The sequence below is a fragment of the Vipera ursinii genome, assembly GCF_947247035.1.
Source record: "Vipera ursinii genome assembly, chromosome: 16".
NCBI lineage: Eukaryota > Metazoa > Chordata > Lepidosauria > Squamata > Viperidae > Vipera > Vipera ursinii.
In genome coordinates, this window is record NC_139529.1 from 7,570,675 (window position 1) to 7,590,527 (window position 19,853).

Genomic DNA, 19,853 nt, shown 5'->3' on the forward strand with positions numbered 1-19,853 from the left:
GTCTTAGGTGGATAAGATGGATAAAACCTTCTTTGACAAGTTGGGTTGAAGCCCGTGGAATGGCAGCCTGTGTGGGACATCAGATGGCCATTATAAGCAGATTATTTGTCCCTTTGCATGGCTTGTCTCTGTCGACACACACTGCCTTCCAGTCTTTTAATCATGTTTGGTCCAGTAAGCAAAGAACAGGCTGAAATGGGTAATTTACAGTAGAATATTATATATATATATATATATATATATATATATATATATATATATATATATATATATATATATATATATATATATATATATATATGATTGGCCAGGCTGCCACGTCTATAGTGCAGTTAGTAAAGGGGGTGGAAGGAAGGAATTGTCCTCAGAAATTCTTCCAAAATGAATGTAAATCACTTATTTCAAAGGGGATGTTAAGAGAATGAGGAATTTTGCTACTTCCAAACACATAGTCAATCTGTTCAGTAATGCTATTGATGTAATGTTTTACCACTTAGATATTCTCATTGACTATTGAGATCTATGGGGACCTTGGTGCTCTCTGAGCTTGGTGGTTTTCTTGCAGACGTTTCATGACCAAACTAGGTAACATCAAGAGTGCATCAGTGCATTGGTGATGTTACCAAGTTGGGTCATGAAACATCTGCAAGAAAACATCCAAGCTCAGAGAGATCTAAGGACACTACCGCCATTCTCCTCCCCTCTTCCTCCTCCTCTCCACAAACTCCACTCCCTTCTAGCACTGATGTTACCTAGTTGGCTCATGAAACATCTGCAAGAAAACATCCAAGCTCAGGGAGCACCAAGGACCCCACAATTCAACCCTGAGCTACAGATATTCTCTTCTTTCACTATTGACATCTATGCCTAAGGTTGCGTTCTTCTAAAGGAATGCTGGAAACAAGTTCAGGATTCAGTACCTTTATTTAATCATATTTCCCGGGACTCTTTCAGGGAAGGCGCAAGAATTAAACCAGCACAAAATTGCTGCATATTAAAATGGAACTATGTCATAGTTTAAAAAAAAAGTTGCCCTATTAACATTTCTATAGCTTGGTGGGAAGAGCCAGTTCTCCGTGCAAGGATGTTTCTCTCTATTTCTACACCGGGATGACTGGAACTCCTTGCATTTGTAAACCAAGAGGAAAGGATCCTATCAATAAAGTGCATTTTTGAATCAAGAATGAGAAGCAATTCATAACAAAAAAGTTAATAATGCTGTGTTCCAGGGCATATGAACCGTGTTGGATGATGGCTCATTAGGGTGTTCAGAAACCATGCTGAAAAAGCCAAGTATTGTAAGCATTGTAAGCCAAGTCTTACGGTCTGGTTCTTATATTTTCAGAAATTGGAGATTTCCATCAGTCCTCCCCCCATCTTCCCAAGTATTCACAATGTATGAATCGATCTATGGTCAATATTAAGCTCTAATCGATCTATCAAGTGGCAATGGAGTACACAGTGTTTGCTGGAGACAGTGGTACTTTCCTCCGATGGGGCAGCCTGCCTCTTAATGCCAAAAAAAAAATGGAAATGCCTTTCTGATTTATGTCTGTGTCAACAAACGTATTCTTAGCAAGGAACGTGGAATGGAAAGTTAGCTTTGCCACTTTTCTCCAAGCTTGGGGGGGGGGGGGAAGAATGCCATCAAAGAAACATCTCACGAACTTTATGCAAGTTCTAGAACTTTAAGGATTCCTTGGCTCAGAATATCTTCAATAAGCGTTCATGTGGCCGACTTTACAGAAGTTAGACAGCTCAAGAGCTCAGGCAGGGAAGCTTTTGGTCCTGACCAAATTTGGTAATTCTCATCCATTTTCCTTGACTCTTCCACCAGTTTGCCAGCAGGATAGGTCCTCTCCAGCTTTTCAATTTCAGGTGCCCTTTCTCCCCCCCCCCCATTTTAACCTGCAAATGGGAAAACAAAACGTTTGCTGATCAGCCCTGTCAGATCTCATCCTTGGTGAATTCTCCCGTTGGGTTTCTGTCTGAGCGGTTAACTTCAAAAGATGCCTTCATTCTCTTCTCCATTTTTTAAATTTCTTTTCCCCCTCCCCGATTCACTTCTCTGCCTTCCGTTGCCCTGTTTCTGTTTCACAAATCCCGGCTGTATTCTCTGTATATTTATATATTCTGTATTTATGTTAGCAAAAATGTAGTATTTTGTAGCTGTTCCGGTTTGTTTAACTTGTAAAATAACGATGATGGTCATGATGATGATGATGATAAAGATAATTCTTCATATCCTTTTTCACCCCAATGCTCCCTGAGTTGTTTTTTTTTTTTTTTGATTCGTTGGGTTTTGCCATCGGCCCCTAGCCTCGTTTCTGCCTTTTAATTTAATGACTTGCCATTTCTTAAATTATTTATTAGTGTGTTGTGGGGGGCTTCGTTCTTTCATGTCCACGTGGTCACAGCTTACGGCTTGATCCGTTTTGATTTCTTCTCCCCCTGCCGTCCACGGACGGCTCAAGCGATGTGATTCTCAAACTTCAGGTTTTTTGCTTCTTTTTCCTACGTGGGAGTGTGTGGGTGTGGGTGCGCGCGCGCACGCACGGGCCTGAATGAGTGGAAGGTTATACTTCAGTATATTTGTAAATAAAAGCAACCTGTAAATGAAATGGGATGTTGTTGTTATTGATCATCACACAGTCAGCCAGAGGTTTAGACTGGATTGGGCCATTTTTGTCACCCTATCAAGTCTTTCCTAAGGATAGGCAGACGTGGATGTTTGATGGTGATATTGCCTCGGAACATAAGCTCTTCCAGGTAAAGCTGCCTTTTGCCATTGACCAATGGTGAATTTGTCAATGCCTATGATAGTGGTTTTCAACCTTTTCTTCCCCACGGACCCCCTTTAAATATCTTGGACCCCCAAGACTTAACTCAAGATTTAAAGCATAACATTTCATAACCGCTGGCCTGTGGTGTTCATTATTAACACAGAGTCTAACTGATAGTTTTGGCTGGATTTGGCAATTTGATTCCCAGATTCTCCCCAAGGATTTAGGATAAAGATGCCTTCAGTCCATCCACCCATCCATCCACCTGTCCATCCATCCGCCCATCCACCCATCCTTTATCACAGTCACAGAGCACAATGAACATTAAAAACAGAACAAGGCAGAATAGAGTATTACAATTAATAGTGAGGTCATCAAGCCAAGCTTTGCCTTATTCTACAGAGGTTGTCTCAACCATTGAGTCATGTCTGATGCTCGGTCAGTCTGTGAATCAGCACCGTCCAAGACCCTCTGTCTCACAGTGCCTCCTTCAGATCTGCCATGGTCACCTTGGTGTCATCCTCTATAGTCTCCAGGACTAGATGACCTCGAAGGTCCCTTCCCACCCGTGATCCTATGTTCTAAGTAGTGCTTTTTCCTCTTGTGGCTGCTCCGTCACTTCTTGTTTTCAAGAAGAGACTGGACAGCCATTTGTCCAGGATGATATGAGGTCTCCTGCTTGAGCAGAGGGTTGGACTAGAAGATTGGTTATTCTGTAAGAAGAGGTAGGGATAAAAAATCTTTTTCTCGGGCGCCGAGGTGGTTAATTTCCCAGCTGGGAATAGCTTTCCTAAGCATAACAACAAGTCAGGTGGATTTTGCTCAAGTCGGGAGACACCAGTAACGATTGAGACACAAGAACTCATCACCTTGACCGCCAAGGCATGAAACCAAGCCTGAGGATGAGTAATCGGCAGTGTCTTGCGCCTTATTTCATGTTCTTCTCTCCTGCCTCCTGTTTCTAGTGTCACCAAGTTGCAAATCAAGACTGATTTACACCTTACAGCTGTACTAAACAGAAGGCAAATGAACATAAAATGCAGAAGTAAAAACAAAAAAAACGCAATGGCAATCAGGGGAAAAAAAAATTCCTGAAAGCACCCAGAGCGTTGTTCCTTCATCCTACACACAAACAAACACACATCTCGGAGCAGCTACAAATCAGATTGTCAGTGAGGACAATAGGCAGTTTAATCATTCAGATGACTTGATCAGTTTTAGGGCATAAATCTAAATTCTGAGGACATTTTCTCCCTGTTTGGCCTCTCTTTGGTTTCTGGCAACGAGAACAATTCATCAGTGGAATGGCTTGCCTCCAGAAGTTATGGGTGCTCCATCATTGGAGGTTTCCAAAAATACTGTTCCCTCCAAGACCAACAGAGGTCAATATGATGCTCCTTCCTCCAACAGTTTCTTCCAAATGGCATGAAGGTGTCCATAAGGTGTCCACATGCCGAGCTCAAGCCAGACCTTTAAGTCTACAACAGATGACATCAGCTGTTGTTGACAAAGATAAGGGTTGACGTTTGACGAAAGCAGATCAGGAAATTCCCCACTGTGGGCTGGCTTGGGAAATTTTGAAAAAAGCACCCTGGAAGAAGACAGCGGCAACACCTTGATGCCAAGAAGTATCCATGAAGTCATCTGCTGGTTGCCCTTCCTCCCTGCTTAGTAGCCACTGGTTGGCCCTACGGAAGAGAGCCACTGCAGTAGCCTGTGCTGTGGCTCTTTCCCTACCAAACTGGGAACTTCCCTTTTGTTTTCTTTGATGTGCATTTCACCATTGTTTTGCTTTCTCTAGCGTTGTCTGAAGACATGGAGGCAGGGCTCTCAAAAACATTTGCCAAGTGACCTCCTTTTATCGTAGGGGGAACTGAGTGAAATCTTTGGCATTTGCTCAGAAAAGTTGTCTTGGGTCCAGAACAAAGGGGCAAAAAGAAAAATCGAGGGAGTGTGTGTGTCTGCTGTAAGATAGGACTGCATGCTCCACTCATTTATTGGAAATTCTCCTCTCCCTAGCAATAAATTGTTCAATCAAAGTCAATAAGAACTAGTAGCATGCTAAAAAATATATATGAGAAGCTGCTTGCGCCAGGCGCACATTTCCTGTGGCATGAAAAGAATTCCATTTCCACCCCTCCGTGCGGGCAGCCTTGCCAGGATGAGAAATCTGCCAGCAGCTGCAGCACACTGTTGCTACATGCTCCCACCGGTGCACCAGCCCCTGACCTGGTTTTCATCCTGCTCCGGGGCAGAGGAACACCTGGGCTACGGTGTTGTCCAAGCGAGTTGTTTTCCATAGCAAGAGATTCCCAGCTCTGGGTAATTACTACCAGGAGTGCAAGCATCAAAAGCATTCTCTTTTCGCATCCACCCTCTGCACCGTCTTCCTCCCCCCCCCCTTCCATTCCTGCAAAAGATGCGCCTGAACATGTCGGATAATGATTATTCACACACACACACACACACACACACACACACACACACACACACACAGGAGAAGCCAAGATCTGGTTGCCTTGGTACACATGTCTACCTTGTACCACCAGCGAGCTCAATTAGCTGGGTTTCTTTCGCAGAAGGAACTATCCAGCTTGTCACCCCCGAAATGAGTTACCGCTGATCTGATTAGCCTTTTTGAGACATGCCACATGTGCACATTTTTCTTCTCACCTGCCCTGAGCGATCTCTATCTGCAGAGGCAGCGATCAAGGCCTTGGCAGGCCGCGCGCCTTGAGTCATTTCCCCTTGTTCTAAATTGAACCACAGCAGGGAACCGGACACACCCACCGACACTGTGCCTGCGGACCCCTCCCGGCTTAAATCAAGATATGACACTGTAATCATAGCGACCGACCTAATCATAATGGAAAAGACGGGGGAGGCGAAGATCTCCGAAGGTGGCTGATGGCTGAAGTGCGAAGTCTGGGTTTCTCGCACGGGAATCGTCATTTTATTTATTGGTTGGTTTTATAGTGCGGGATTTCCACCTTGCCCAAGCCAAAATATTCTGGCTGGCTTCCATAGTAAAATGTTAAGGTAAAAGTCTCCCCTGTCCAGTCGTGTCAGATTCTAAGGCCGTTACTCATCTCCGTTTCCTAGCCGAGGGAGCCAGCATTGTCCAAAGATGTTTCTGTGGTCATGTGGCTGCATGACTGTATGCCAAAGTACACAAAACACTGTAACCTTTCCACAAAAGAAAACAACTAGGCTTGTAGAGCATCAGGAAATCCACAGTCATCCTCCTCCTCCTCTTCCCTGCAAATCCCACTCCCTTCTAGCACTGAGGATGTTACCTAGTTTGGTGATGAAATGTCTGCAAGAAAGCCAAGTTCAGAGAGCACGAAAGACCCCACAGTTCTCCTCCTCTTCCTCCCCCTGAAAACCCCACCATCTCCTTCCACCCAACTCAAGAGAGCAGGAAGGACCCCACAGATCAATCCCGGGTCACAAGTATTCTTTTTAAATGGGTGCCTCCTTGACTAATGGGGAGGATTTAAAGATCTCGTTTAAACATGGATGTTGAGTAAAGGTTTCCCCTCATTTTATCCTTACAGCAATGCTGGATAGTAGTTTGTCCCCTGGGCTGAAAATAACTTCATCCTCTCCTTCATAACTTCACCAGTAGCCCAGCCCCAATTTCTCCGCTGCCAACGGGACACATTCCGCATTGGAAAGTAGACCCATGGAGCTGAATGCTTCAAGTGGATGAGTCTTCTCTTCCTAAATGAGGCCCTTCCATTTTCTCCAACTTCTAAAACCCAGCTTCTAATCTGGTGTTCTTCATTCTAATCTACCGGGACCAGAACACCTAGCATTTCCTGCCCGGGTAGCCAAAGGGATTCTGGGAATTGCCATCCCATCACACCAAAGAGTACTAGGTATTCCAAAGCAAAGCAGTGGAAAATGATACGTTTCGACCGATTTTCTTATACTGGAGAGGTTGCTACCGTTCCTGACAACCCACCTCTTAATTTTCATCCCTTTGTTTAGGAATTATTTTGCTCAATTACCAGGGACAATTAGATTGGCAAGGTGTCTTCCCCTCCCCCCCTCCTTGAAAAGGCAACTAAGATGAAAACCCTATAATTGGGTGCAAAGACTAATTGCTACTCTTTGACTAATTACAGAAAGGGTGGATTCCTGTTGGCTCTCACCTGTTCTAACTTCCCATCCTTGAGACCATCTGATCTAAGAAACCTTGGGCAGCCGTCCTGTAATTTTCACATTCTGCCCTGAATTCATCCTGTAGGGATCCAGGTTGCTTTCTTGGGGGAGGCCCAGCCCCCATTCTTAACCCAGTTTCAAATCATAGACGATACATTCTCTTCAGACGTTGCTCACCCGAAAGACAAAGGCATGCCAAGGGTTGATCCTGCTGGATGTGTCTAGTTTCAGTACCCTCCTTACATGCGTATAGAAAGCGAGCATAATTTCTTCCAACCTTCCTCCATGAAACCAAATGCAGCATTTCCTTTAGAAGATGCCCATTAAAAGAAAGCTCCCGCTTTGCTTTTCCAAAGAATGATTTGACCCTTAAAAGTAGTGATTTTTTTTCTGCTGCAAATCTCCATCACAGATAGCCTTTGAATTGGGCGAGGGAGGAAGGGACCTCAATAAAGAGTCCAAAGCTGTGGTGCGTATCCCTTCCTCCAGAAAACATACTTTTGTCGCTCTGCGAAATGCAACATTTGGCAACCGCCTGCAGAAGCCAAGCTGTTCCGGGCAGATCCTCCACACCCAGTTCTTGTGAGGCTTTCAAAGTGTTTCTCGGAAACATCTCGTGGAGGCCCTCATTCCTCCCTCCATGTTTCTCAAATCTTCTGGCACCTCTCCTCTGTCTGCTGTTTCATTGGCTGAGTTAGGCGCTAAGATACCAAAATATGCTCAAACGGACCACCCATCTAAAAGAAGACAACGATATACGTAGCAGGTTTGAATGAGTTTTGGCACCCGAGTTGGGAAGCCGACATGTGAGAAAGAGTTGGCATGCAATAGCTATCTCGGTAAGGATCTTTGGAACATCTCCAGTGAGGATCAGCAGGCATGCATGTTTTGGGAAAATCAGCTGCTGGAATGCTGAGGAGCAATCCATAACACACATTAACCGGCTTGCACAAGACATGAATGCTAGGAGAGGTAATTCCATGGAAAGAGGTGACAGCGGTAGCACTGATGATTTTACCTAGTTTGGGTCTTGAAACGTCTGCAAGGAAACCACCAAGGATCCCACAGGCCTCCTCCTCTCCACAAACTCTGCTTGTTTCTAGCACTGATGATGTGGCCAACTTGGATAACGAACATCTGCAAGAAAATCACCAAGCTCAGAGAGCACCAAGGACCCTTCCTTTCAACCCTGAGCTACAAATATTCTCCTTTATTGGAGTTTGATTATCTCTAGCAGAGGGCAATTAGCGCCTCGTTCTCCAGAGAAACCCACCGTGAATAAAGTCAACTAATTTATTCAACTTTCTTCTAGATCATACGGTTATTTCATAAGATACAGTATGGCAATTGCGTACTGCAAGCTGAATTATACTGAGGGCCATTTCTCAGAAACGATGGGTTTCCTGACTGATATGAAGAAGCGATGGAGTCCTAATTACTTGCCAAGATGGGTATCCTCTTAAAGAGCTCCATTGTCCAGTTGGAGACTGAAGAGTTCTCAAACTCAATGACCCTTGACAGAAGCCCTTCCCTTTTTTTCCCCCTGACCTGTCCAGGGTGCTGATTACTCTTATTAACCATTTGACGTAGTGCCATCTTGAAAGCCTCCCTTATAAAGCTGGTAAGTTGGCTGGTAGCGACTTGCAAGCAGCATTTGAGGGAAAATATTCTGAGAATGTGCATGATCTTAGCCAGTGGAAACGGTGGTGTAAACACTCCTTGTGACAGCTAGTGCCGTGGTGAGTCTGAATCTGGGGATTGGCGTTCGAAATGTTGACACTTTGGGGTTTTCTAGAGCTGGCTTGTCAGATCCTGAAAACTTGTTTAATGATTTGGGCCTGTTTCCATTTTTTGTTTGACATCTCTTCTTAAGGGAAGCTTGCTGGCTACCAAGCCACTGTTTTGAAACTGTCAACCTCCTTTTGGTAAAGAGAAGCAAGCAAGCAAATCAATCATAACATCTGCTTGAGAATTTTCTACTATTCCTCCAGCAGTATGGTGTATTTCCTGATGCAGTGTTCTGGGGGTGGGGGGGGGGAGATCTAAAGACCCATATACTGCAAATCTGCTTCTTTGTGCGTTTTCTCAAGTGCGTTCCAAGAAACCAAATCCATTCTGATGCCGACTGACTTGCAATGGGAATGTGGCAGAAACACGCCAGTTTTGCAAGCCGCCTATGGCACGTTTCTTTACAATACAGACAGTCCTTGACTTAGAGTGATTTGTTTTGTGACCATTCAGATTTACAACAGCACTGACAAAAGGGGCTTCTGTGCAGTCCTCACATTTGCATTTGTTGCTGCAGCATCCCCACAATAGTTTTATCCAAACTCGAGTGCTCGACAAGTGGAATGGATTTATGTTGCATCCTGAAACAATTGTGCTAGGGCTTCATTTTTCCGGTTGGGTCTTATTTTGGGGGGAACATTTTGCTGCAAAAGCAAGGAAAGAGTAGGCCTCGGGTGCATCTCTTGCTCATTGTAGTAAGGAGAAGTGGGAGAAGCCGAGTGAAGACAGAAATTAGAAATCGGAACTTCAGGAAATGAACTGCCTTCTCCTTTCCTTTCCGGATCAAGCTTCCTCCGAAAAGATTCTGCCTCTTCCAACTGGTCCAGAGCATCGAGCACCTGCAGCCCCACACCTGGATCAGCGAAGGCGGTTTTTTTAAAAACCCTGTAATTGACAATTACAGGGATAATGACAAATAAATACACCCAGGAGGGAAGTTTCTCCTTAATCCTCATCTGTCAGCAATAACTTCATAAAGCTCAGAAAGAGGATTTGCACTATGTACATTGAGGAAGGGAGGGGAGCGAAGCACCCAGCACAAACTTGAACGCTTGGATCGGGAAGAAGAAGAGGCCGGATGGCAGTTGAAAAGCCAAGCCCACTGTGTCCTTCACAAGGGGAGTCTTGCAGATGTTTGCAGATGCCGGCAGGAATGATGCAGTTGCCCAGATGGAGTTGCTCTGAAGCAGGGAGAGCCCACGCCAGTCGCTTATCGATTGATCGCAGTGAGCATCTGCCTTTCCTACCCAGACATGCTCAGAGAGATCTAGAGAAGAGCAACAAAGGGAAAATTCAACCCAAATTGGAACAGCTTGCAACAACCCCGCCCGTCCTCTCTGTCCGCAGGATTATTCCCTCCCAACATTTCCATTTATAAAACCTAGAATCCTAAGGCTGTAAGGGACCCTGGAGGTCTTCTAGTCAAACCCCCTGCTCAGGGAGACTTATATCATCCCAGTCAGATTGTTGTCCAATCTTTTCTTGAAAACCCCCATTGATGGAGCATCCAGAACTTCTGAAGGCAAGCCATTCCACTGGTTAATTGTTCTCACTGACAGGAAATTTCTCCTTAGTTCCAAGTTGCTTCTCTTCTTGATTAGTTTCCATCCGTTGCTCCTTGTCCTGCCTTCAGGGGCTTTCCAGAATACGTTGACACACACCCGCTCTTCTTTGTGGCAGCCCCTCAAATATTGGAAGGTGGCTATGATGTCACCCCCTAGAGCTTAGGCTAGACATGCTCAATTCTAGTTCAAACCAGTTCAATAAAATGTGTAGGTGCTGTCAAATGACCTGAATTAATGGGGCATCAGGGAGGTCCGTAGCACAAGATTACTTACTGACCTCTTTTGCTGAGATCTGACTTCTTGAGAAGGCCACACCTCAAGAGCCATTTTGGCCCAAAGCTGAAAAGTTCCTAAGGCATAAAGCTGGCATGTTCTTGTAAACATGGACTGCTGATTATACTCAAAAAGCTCTAGTCAAACGGGCTTTTCCACAACACTAAGCATTTCAGCTCCTTCGGCATGTGCACACTTCTCTCTCTCTCTCTCTCTCTCTCTTTCTTTCTTATCACTACATCTTCTGGTTTTGTGACTCTCCATTTAATCATCCTTGATTGACTCGCTGCAGACGTCCCGAGATTCCCAAGAGCACGGAGAGTGTTTTAAAAAAGCGTCTTTGCCAACCCACTCATCCCGGGTGACATGGCATCCCACTCCACACCCCAGGGAAGATTTGAGCCTTGCGGTTCTGTAATTACAGACAAGGCTTTTGTCACTGAGACCAAAAAAGAAACACGTCTGACGATGCTTTCTTTTCTTGACTGGATGCTGTTTCCCTTACTTGGTGAAGACAATGGGAGATGCCCAGGCAGATCCATCTGGCTGGGCTGCCTGGCAGAAATTGGCACATCCGGGGCACGTTTTGGAGAAATGACAGAATAAACATCGACACAGAGAGGTGGTAAAAAGATGAAGTTGTGTTAGGGGAGGTCCCAAAAATGCTCGTCAGCTGTTACTCCGAAGAGTACGTTTGTCTCCAGGAGTATCGTTGTATTAAATGGTTGGCGTGCAAAGGCCCTTCTGAAGCCAGAACAGATCTTCCGGTAGCTTGTTTGCTGAATTGTTCGCTTTCCAGAAAAATGCTGAGATAACTGACAAATGGCTTTAAAAAAAAAAAAGGCCGAGGATGTTTTAATTGCAGACATTTCGTTATCAAACTGTCACATCATCAGTGCTAATCGACTTAGCCCTTCTGGAGCAAAGACGAGAGCTGAATCTAAAACGGCACTTAGAAACGGCAGGTGGAAGCCCGGGTGGTATCCCGAAGGCTTTAGTCCTGGAAGCTGTGTTTTTTAAAAAATAATCTTTCTAGGCTTGTCTTCATTTCTGGAGTGAAGAGAGCAGGGCCCATGCCTCAAATGGAGACCACGTGGAGAGAAATAGAAAGCGTCCCAGACGGTGCCGGACCTGGATCGGCAACTCGAATGTTTGCTTTAATAGGCCCCAGGAAAACTTTCTCCTAGGTGGTACATAAGCGAGGTCACCAGGACCTCCAACCCCTGAGACAAATTTTCACTCCTATGGCAAAACTATTTTTCTTTCGTCTTAAATTTCCACAGGCCGGGAGGGCATTTGTTCGAACCCTTCTGGGCGGAAGGGAGATGGAATTGGCCTCAAAGGGTCCCTTTGTCACTGGGAAAATTGCTGAAGGAGACCAGGAACACGGAAGCGTGAGCAGCAGCAGCCAGCACAACAGAACCCATTGCTTCTTTGCTGTCTGCACACACACACACACGCACACGCACACACAACACAGAATAATTCAGAGATGCTTTTCCAAAAGGTGACTGGACACCTATTGGCCTTGCAATACCAACTGGTCCATTTTGATGATGGTGGTGAGGAGGAGGAGGAGGATTTAAGATGGTAGCTAGTTGCAGACCCCTCTCTTCACCAGGCCCAGGCATCACACGTGCCCCTTTTAGCTTTGCAAGGAGTGGGGGGGGGACACACAAAAGCCTTAAGAGATCCCCTCCCCACTCTCTTCATTGATAGCCAGGAGTGACACCCCAACCAAGAAGGTCAGCCAAAATCAACCTCTATTGTGACCGTAGCTTGTTCTTCTATTGTTGGGGACACACACACCCAGCTGAGCTGAATGGAGACGGGATGGAGTGTCAAGAGGGGTGGGAAAAGGCTGGGAGGGGGAACAGCCTCAGGGCCTGATCCCAGCTGTAGCCTTCCAAGCAGTCTTTTGTTGCTGGCTATAAAAGGACAAAGAAAGGACTTTTGTCCGCCTTGGCGGGTGACCTGCTTTCTTTTCTCTTCTTCCTTTTCCTCAACCGGATGGCATTCATTCGCTCCTTGGCATTAGAAAATATCGAGCGTACCCACCCCATCTCCTCTTCTCCCACCCTTCACCCCCTCCCCGGAGAAGCAGCCTGGTAGTAAAAGAAAAGGGTGGTGTCGTCTTGAGTTGGCTTTGAAGCTGCGAAAGAAAGGTCTTGCAACTCCAAGCAGAGAAGCTTTCAAGGGCCAGAGCTACAGTGTGCACCTTTCAAAACAACAGCAGACAGCAACAAAAAGTGACCCAAGGAGTCCACTGTCCACAGAGTGGTGTCTGAAGTTCTCCTAGCTTTTTGGAAGCTTTGGTTTTAAAGCTCAAGAAATGGGATCACGTCTGTCTCTGAGGGGAGAACCTTATAGCTCAGGGACAGTGGGTAGCTTCTGTCCAGGAGACCTTTGCAGGCCACATCTGAAGTTCAAGCTCGGAAGCTTTCGAGCAGAGTTGAGCAACCCCTTGGTTTAAAACAGCAGAGGGTCAAAGCTGCTCGGGACCTGAAATCATCTGCTAGATCAAGTTTGATCGGGTTTTATTCAGAACATCGAGGTGAGAAATCAAGAGTTAAAAATAGGCTTGGTGACATCATTGGAGGGCGTCTCAAAGGAGTAAAGCAACTTTGCAGGACGAGACGTTTATTTATTTATTTATTTATTTATTTATTTATTTATTTATTTATTTTAATTCCATTTATATCCCGCCCTTCTCCGAAGACTCAGGGCGGCTTACAAGCTTAGCAGTAGCCTTTACCTATTTTTGCAAGCGGTTCTCTGGCATGAGGGATGTAGGACTTTCAAAGACGGTGTGCTGGTGGAGCTGATTCTCCTGTGGACATCGTGAGAATCTCCTTGATTACCTTCTTTTGAACGTTGGCTGCCAAGCCTTTTGAGCAGAAGCGGTCTCCCTCCACATCTAACATGATGGGAACATAAGATGAAGTGGGGCCACCAGATGTTCCTTCAAAAGAAATGCCAACGGGGCGGGGGTGGTTCCTGCTGTCAATCAACACAGTCACTCTGTGCTGGAGAATCACAAACACATGTGCCCAGAGCAGGGGTAGGGAGAGATGCTAAAGTTGGTGTCACTGTCATTCATGCTCTTTCCTGCCTCGAGCTAATTGGCAGGTTTTTGACAAAAGCATTATTTACCCCAAGGAAGACTCAGCTCTCAGTGGTGAGTGTCTGATTGATATGCAAAGATCATTTCTTGTGTTTTACTGTCTGGTCTAACCTAGGAAGGCTGACAATTCAATAGCGAGCCATCAACCCAGCCATGGTCTTCAACCATGTTCAGCGACCATGGTCGGCTAATGCTACAGCCTCTGAAACCTGGCAGAAACTCAGAGGAGGATGAACAGAAGGGACTCTGCTCAGGAAAGCTCACGTGGGGAGAAAGTTCTTAAAGCAAATCTCCTTCAGGGCATATCTCCAGAAACTTTCTCAAATCAAAGTGCCAGAACAGGAGTTGGAGACCTGGTGTTCCCTTCACAACCTGTCTGTGAGTCACTGCAACAGCCGGTGGGGGTGGCGGCTGGGCTTGGCCAGTTCTGGAAAGCCTGAGGGATAAGCTCCTTAGATGCTCACCAAAGGCTTGGTCTACCTCCTATACATTCACACATAGAGAGAGAGAGAGACAGAAACACCACACACACAAACACACAAGCTAAAAGGTGTCATGTCCCCTCCCCTCCCCCCTAATGTATTTCCTAATAGAATAGAATACATGGATTCTAGCATGGATGATGTTACCTGGTTTGGTAATGAAAAGTCTGCAAGAAAACCACCAAGCTTAGAGAGTATTAAGGACCCCACAGCCATTCTCCACCACCTCCTCCTCCTCCTCCTATTCCTCCTCCTCCTCCTCCTCCTCCTGAAAAGTCTGCAAGAAAACCACCAAGCTCAGAGAACACCAAGGACCCGAGATTTCAGCCTTGAGCTACAAATATTCTGTTCTATCAGAAGGTTATACTATTGGTTGAAGTCTACCTCATTCTTAGAGACACAGCTGAAAATATCCATCTCAGCCAAGGTGCCACTTCCCTGCCGCCCACTAGCCAAACTTCCACCCAGCCATCGCGCCAAAGGAAGATCTGTATCCGAGCCAAAAAACAAACAACAAAAAAACCCCACACAACTCATCAGGAGAAGTCAGGGAGGTGGTGTCTCCACAGCTACAGTAATTATGCATGAATCTACCGCCTGTTGGCTCCACGCTGCCGGTGGAAGGAGAGACTTTTGCTGACAAGGAAAAAAGAGATTTGAGTTCCACCCTTTGCTAAATGCATGCAAATCACTGGAAAGAGTGGGGTCCCCCCCTTTTTTATGGGTGAAAGTCTAGACGTGTGTGTTTTGCTTTTGGGTGGATTGAGGAACCTCTATGGGAAGCAGTATGAGGTCGGAAGGTGGTGCCACCCACATGTGCCCTTCCCAACATCTTCCACCTACCCAAAAGGGCCATTTCTAATCCCTGCCACACATCGACAATTTTGTAGAAGCCATTTGATCTACTGTCCTTCCTTTTTCCCTCCCAGTAGTAAGAATAAACCCTACTTAGCCCAGTGACAGCTAACCGTTGCATGTCACTCTGCAGTGTCTGGATAAGATTAGTCATAGTTTTCAAGAGCCTCATAAGTGGGATTTACACTAATGCGGGTTACATTCAATGCTGCAGATGTTTGTTTTGGAGGAGTAAAATTCCTCGCCTTTTTTTTTTAAGAGGAAGGCGCAAATTGAGGGTGATCAATCAATCATGAAGCAGGTTATTGACACATCCTTGTTCTTGCTGAGCAGAAAGTGAGCTGGGGAGGCTGGCTAGCATACTCCGTTTTCAAGAAAAGCCAAATTGATCTCAGATTTGATATTGTCTTCTTTTGGGAGATCTGGATTTCGACGTTCATGTGCATTTATTAATGGCGCTTTTCTTTTAAACACCTCCTTATTCATTTGACATGAGTGTTTTGAACATTTCTAAGGATAGTAACATTTTCTCTGAAAAGATAAATTAATTAATAAAACCTATTGTGATAGACTTATAGCATTTGGTGTATACGTATGTATGTGTGTGTGTGTGTGGATGGATAGATAGATAGATAGATAGATAGATAGATAGATAGATAGATAGATAGATAGGTAGATAGGTAGATAGATGATAGATGAATAGATGGATGGAAGATAACAGACAGGTAAGTAGATAGGTAGGTAGATGATGGATAGATGGATGGATGGATGGGTAGATAGAAAGATAGAAAGATAGAATCTGAATTCCTAATGGTCAAAACAAATCGGTGGCAGAGAAGAATCATCGGAGTTCAATGTGGGCGGGACCTAGATCTCTTGTGGGCACAAAGAGACTGATGATGCATTTAACGCCTCCCTCAGCTCAGTCTGGTCATCTCTTATAGTGACTTTTCCTTAGTATCCTCGCCTTCCTCTGCAAGTCCACTGGAGTCTCCCCAAAACCAAGTCACAGGATGGGTTGAAAGAGCTGATTTGTGCCTTCTGAACGTGTCCTCTTTTGTCTCCTCCTCCCCCCCCCCAGAGGCTTGGAGGATGAGTCAGGGCTTTGGTTTTTGCCAAAAGTGAGTGTGAGAAGCCTCAAGGGCCTTCTAATCGGTAGAAGTCATCTGGGTTGCCTACAAGAGCCGGTTAATGCTTTTTTTCCTCCCTAACTTCAAAAAGCTTGTCATTTCTTTCTTTCTTTCTTTTTGCAGGCACCTTGTAGGATCCGGAACCCGTTCAGATCAGCCTATCAACCCTTCAGGATCTCTGCTTTGAACATTTTACCCTTGTACTTGGCTCACGCATCACCTGGCTCGCAGAAACCGAGCAGAAAAAGATTTGTGACAACTGGCTTTTCAGAAGGCCAAGGATGGGTAGCTCCGTGTGCTTTTATGCACGGCAACACTCTGTGTGCAAAGCGTGCCTTCGAACGGTCTCTTCCAATAAAGTCGTAGGTAAGATTCCCAATACCCGATGGAAATATATTTAAGATCAGAGCAATAATTTGCACGCAGGGGTGGCCAGTATCTGTTTTCTTGAAAAATTCCCCCTTCACCCCACCCACCCCCCACTCAGAATAAAACACCAAAGAAATAAAACGATTGAAAATTCAGATCTCTCAGCTGAGAGGACCGGAATTTCACAGTACATGGTGAGTGGCCGTTGCTGCGTGGGAGTTGAGGGATTGCTAGATTGGCCGAGTATTTATGTTTTAGGTGACAGAAAAGAAGCTTGTGGTTTGTCTGCTGATCTTCTGCTCCCTTTTTATCTCGGTTTGTCTGCTGATCTCATGGTTTCAAAGCCCCATCCTTGCTAGCCTGGCCTCTTAAGGCAGCCACCACCCAGGATTAGGCCACGAGCCTTTCCCTTGCAAAGAAGATGCATTAAATTACAACCACATCAGGTATGGTTGAGAAAGACACTGTTTCATCATGCCTCAACAGTCGGTTCGGCAGGCCTCCTGCAGGCGCTACATGTTCCCCTCCCTCTCCATGGTCGTTCAGTCCAACCAATGCTTGCTAGGAATGCACATACCAGTGAGATGAAGGGGAGAAGGAGAAGAGAAGAGAAGAGCAAGAGAAGAAAAACAAGCTAAGCAACGTAGAGGAGCTTCCTGCCACACCTAGGAATCCTGGGAGAGAGAGAGAGAGAGAGAGAGAGAGAGAGAGAGAGAGAGAGAGAGAGAGAGAGATATTCAGTAGTCACTGGAAGGCATCCCAACCAAGTGCCAAGTTGTATAATTTACCCCGAAGAAGGAAACATTGGGAGGGGGAGGCCATATTTATACTCCTGAAATTTGCCATAGGTGGAGAGTTGAGGCTATACAAATATCCATCTAGTTAGAAGATCTACAAAATAACAAAGTCGGAAGGGACCCTGGAGGTCTCCTAGTCCAGCCCCCTGCTCGTGCAGGAGACCCTACGCCATTTCAGACAAAGAGTTGCCCAATCTCTTGTAAAAAAAAACCTCCAGCAACGGAGGTCCCACAACTTCTGGAGGAAAGTCGTTCCACTGGTTAATTTTCCCCACATTCAGGAATTTTCTCCTTAATTCCAGGTTGCTTCTCTCCTCCTTGAATTGTTCCCACCCGTTGCTTCTTGTTCTGCCTTCAGGTGCATTGACCCCCTCTTCTTTGTGGCAACCCCTCAAATATTGGAAGACTGCTATCATGTTTACCCCTGGTCCTTCTTTTCGGTAGCCTGGCCCTACCCAATTCCTTCAACTGTTCTTTGGGGAAAACGAAATTTCTCCACTATTCAGTCAGAGCCGAAGAAGCTTCGTGGATGAGAAGCGAAACCTCTTCAAGGGAAAACCAAGACAGTCCAGCTGCCTCTTGGAAAAGCAGCTTTGGGACAACCCTGACCTGGACGATGGAGAATCTCTGTAGACATTCAGGAATGGAGACCAAATGCTTAGCTCAAAGACTGCAGTTCACCAGTATGACCAGTAGGGGCGTCCTTGCCAACCCAGCCGGAGAGTTCTTCAAGAATGAATCTCCAATGATAAATTTTGCCAAACCACAGCGAGGAAGTCCGTATTACGCTTCTAAGCTGTGCCAGTGTAATGTTGTTGCTTTTTAGAGGGTGCTTGAAGGTGGACCACTTCAGAGAGAGCAGGAAATGCAAACAAGTTCTGGGAGGGTGGAAGAGGAGTTCAAAAGCTAGTAACTTTCTACGTTGCCCCACACTTAGAGGAAGAATTTTTTTTTCTATTAAAAATGAAAACGCTTTTGCGTAAGACTTTGGAGAAATCTTTCCTAACACGTCCCTGGTTTCTCAAATGTTTGGATAGTTTCACTCACGTGCCGTCCATCACGATCTCGTCAGATCCTAATAAATAGATCCGTGTTCAAGAGATAGAAAAAGTGTGCCACCAGCTAATGGAAATACGCGTTTGTCTAGGGTATCAAGGATATTAGCTTTTTTACAGCTGTTAACAGTTCATTTGATTTTAATTTTAAGGGGTTTGAAGGATTCTGTTTGTGTCCCAACAGGTAGGCTTCTGCAGAATGAGGAGGGCGAGCCTCAAGTCTTTGTACAGAACACTGCCAGCAGTCCAGCCCGTCTCAGTGCCAATGTGCGCATTTGTGTGACCCCGTGGGAGAGGGCGACGCAGGTTCACATTGGGTGAGTAAAAAGAAAGAAATCTTGGCAGATTGGATCCAACGGGACCATTTCAACGAATTCTCCCTGAATTGAAATGTATCTTCAGGGACACGCTTGCCTGGCTCTGATGAACAGGTGAGAATTCGTGGGCTGCCTAATCCTTGATGGATTCTTTCAGGGTGTTGTTTTTTTTTTTTTACGACGGTACCAACAAGTGGCCACCACCGTGTCCAGTAGGAGCGGTTAGATCTGCAAAGAGGGATCTCGCTTAGCCCTTGTGAATGTCTGCATGTTAAGTTTCAGTGGCTGGCCTAGAGTGGATAAGAGAAGGGGATAGGATAGGAAAGGAAAGGAAAGGAAAGGAAAGGAAAGGAAAGGAAAGGAAAGGAAAGGAAAGGAAAGGAAAGGAAAGGAAAGGAAAGGAAAGGAAAGGAAAGGAAAAGAAGAGGTTGGAAAGGAAAGGGAAAGGAAAGGGAGGGGAGGAAAGATATAGGAAGGGAAACACAACTCTACATCTTTTTCAGACTACTCATGACTTTCACAGACATTTATTATTTGCTCCAAGTTTAAAAGGCCTTTTAACTGTCCTGCTTTCATCCATATCTGGCTTTTTGCATGTGCCCCCTTCTCTTCTCCTTTCTTTCCGGTGTAGGCAGAAGGGAGGTTTGCCCCCCACACACACACACAAACACACACACACTCCTGGCACCCACTCCCCAGAGGTGAAGGAAGAAGGTCACCGGCACGCCACCAAAACGCCTCCAGCCTCCCAATCCCCGGCTCTTGACTTCAAAAGCATCTGTCACATTCCTCAGCCATGTCCCAAGAAGCACTAATAATGCTGAAAAATGAAAACCCCAACAGATGATCCTGATTAGCCATTTGCGGCTATCCTTACACCTCAAGGCGCAGCAGCGTGGAGAGCCAGAGGCGTCTCATCTCCTGCGCAAAGGTGCGGGTCCAAGTAATGGCTCTGGAATGTTCACCTTGGATTCCTCCTCCACCACCCCTCCTCTGACCCCCTCCCCAATTCTCCTTTCATTCCTGGCAGGCTGTCTCCAGCATAATCTTCAGAGAAAGTCTGCTGGAAATGTCATTTTTTTTAAAAAAAGAAAAAAATGCACCCGAATATATTAAGAGGACGGAGTGGGGGAAAGCTCCGGATGTTG

The 19,853-nt window shown here is 45.6% G+C and overlaps 1 protein-coding gene across 3 annotated transcripts in view; it reads left to right on the plus strand.

Moving 5' to 3' along the window:
- LMX1B (LIM homeobox transcription factor 1 beta) overlaps positions 1-19,853 on the plus strand; it is a 141,600-nt gene that overhangs the window by 89,359 nt on the left and 32,388 nt on the right. For 2 of the 3 annotated variants that reach the window (XR_014493917.1, XR_014493918.1), the window contains exon 11: positions 1,346-2,615. The gene's annotated coding sequence lies outside the window, so the exon portion shown is untranslated. Of the gene's footprint in view, positions 1-1,345; positions 2,616-16,290; positions 16,534-18,572; positions 18,706-19,853 lie in introns of those variants that run through there. The other variant, XR_014493916.1, reaches the window with a different exon arrangement.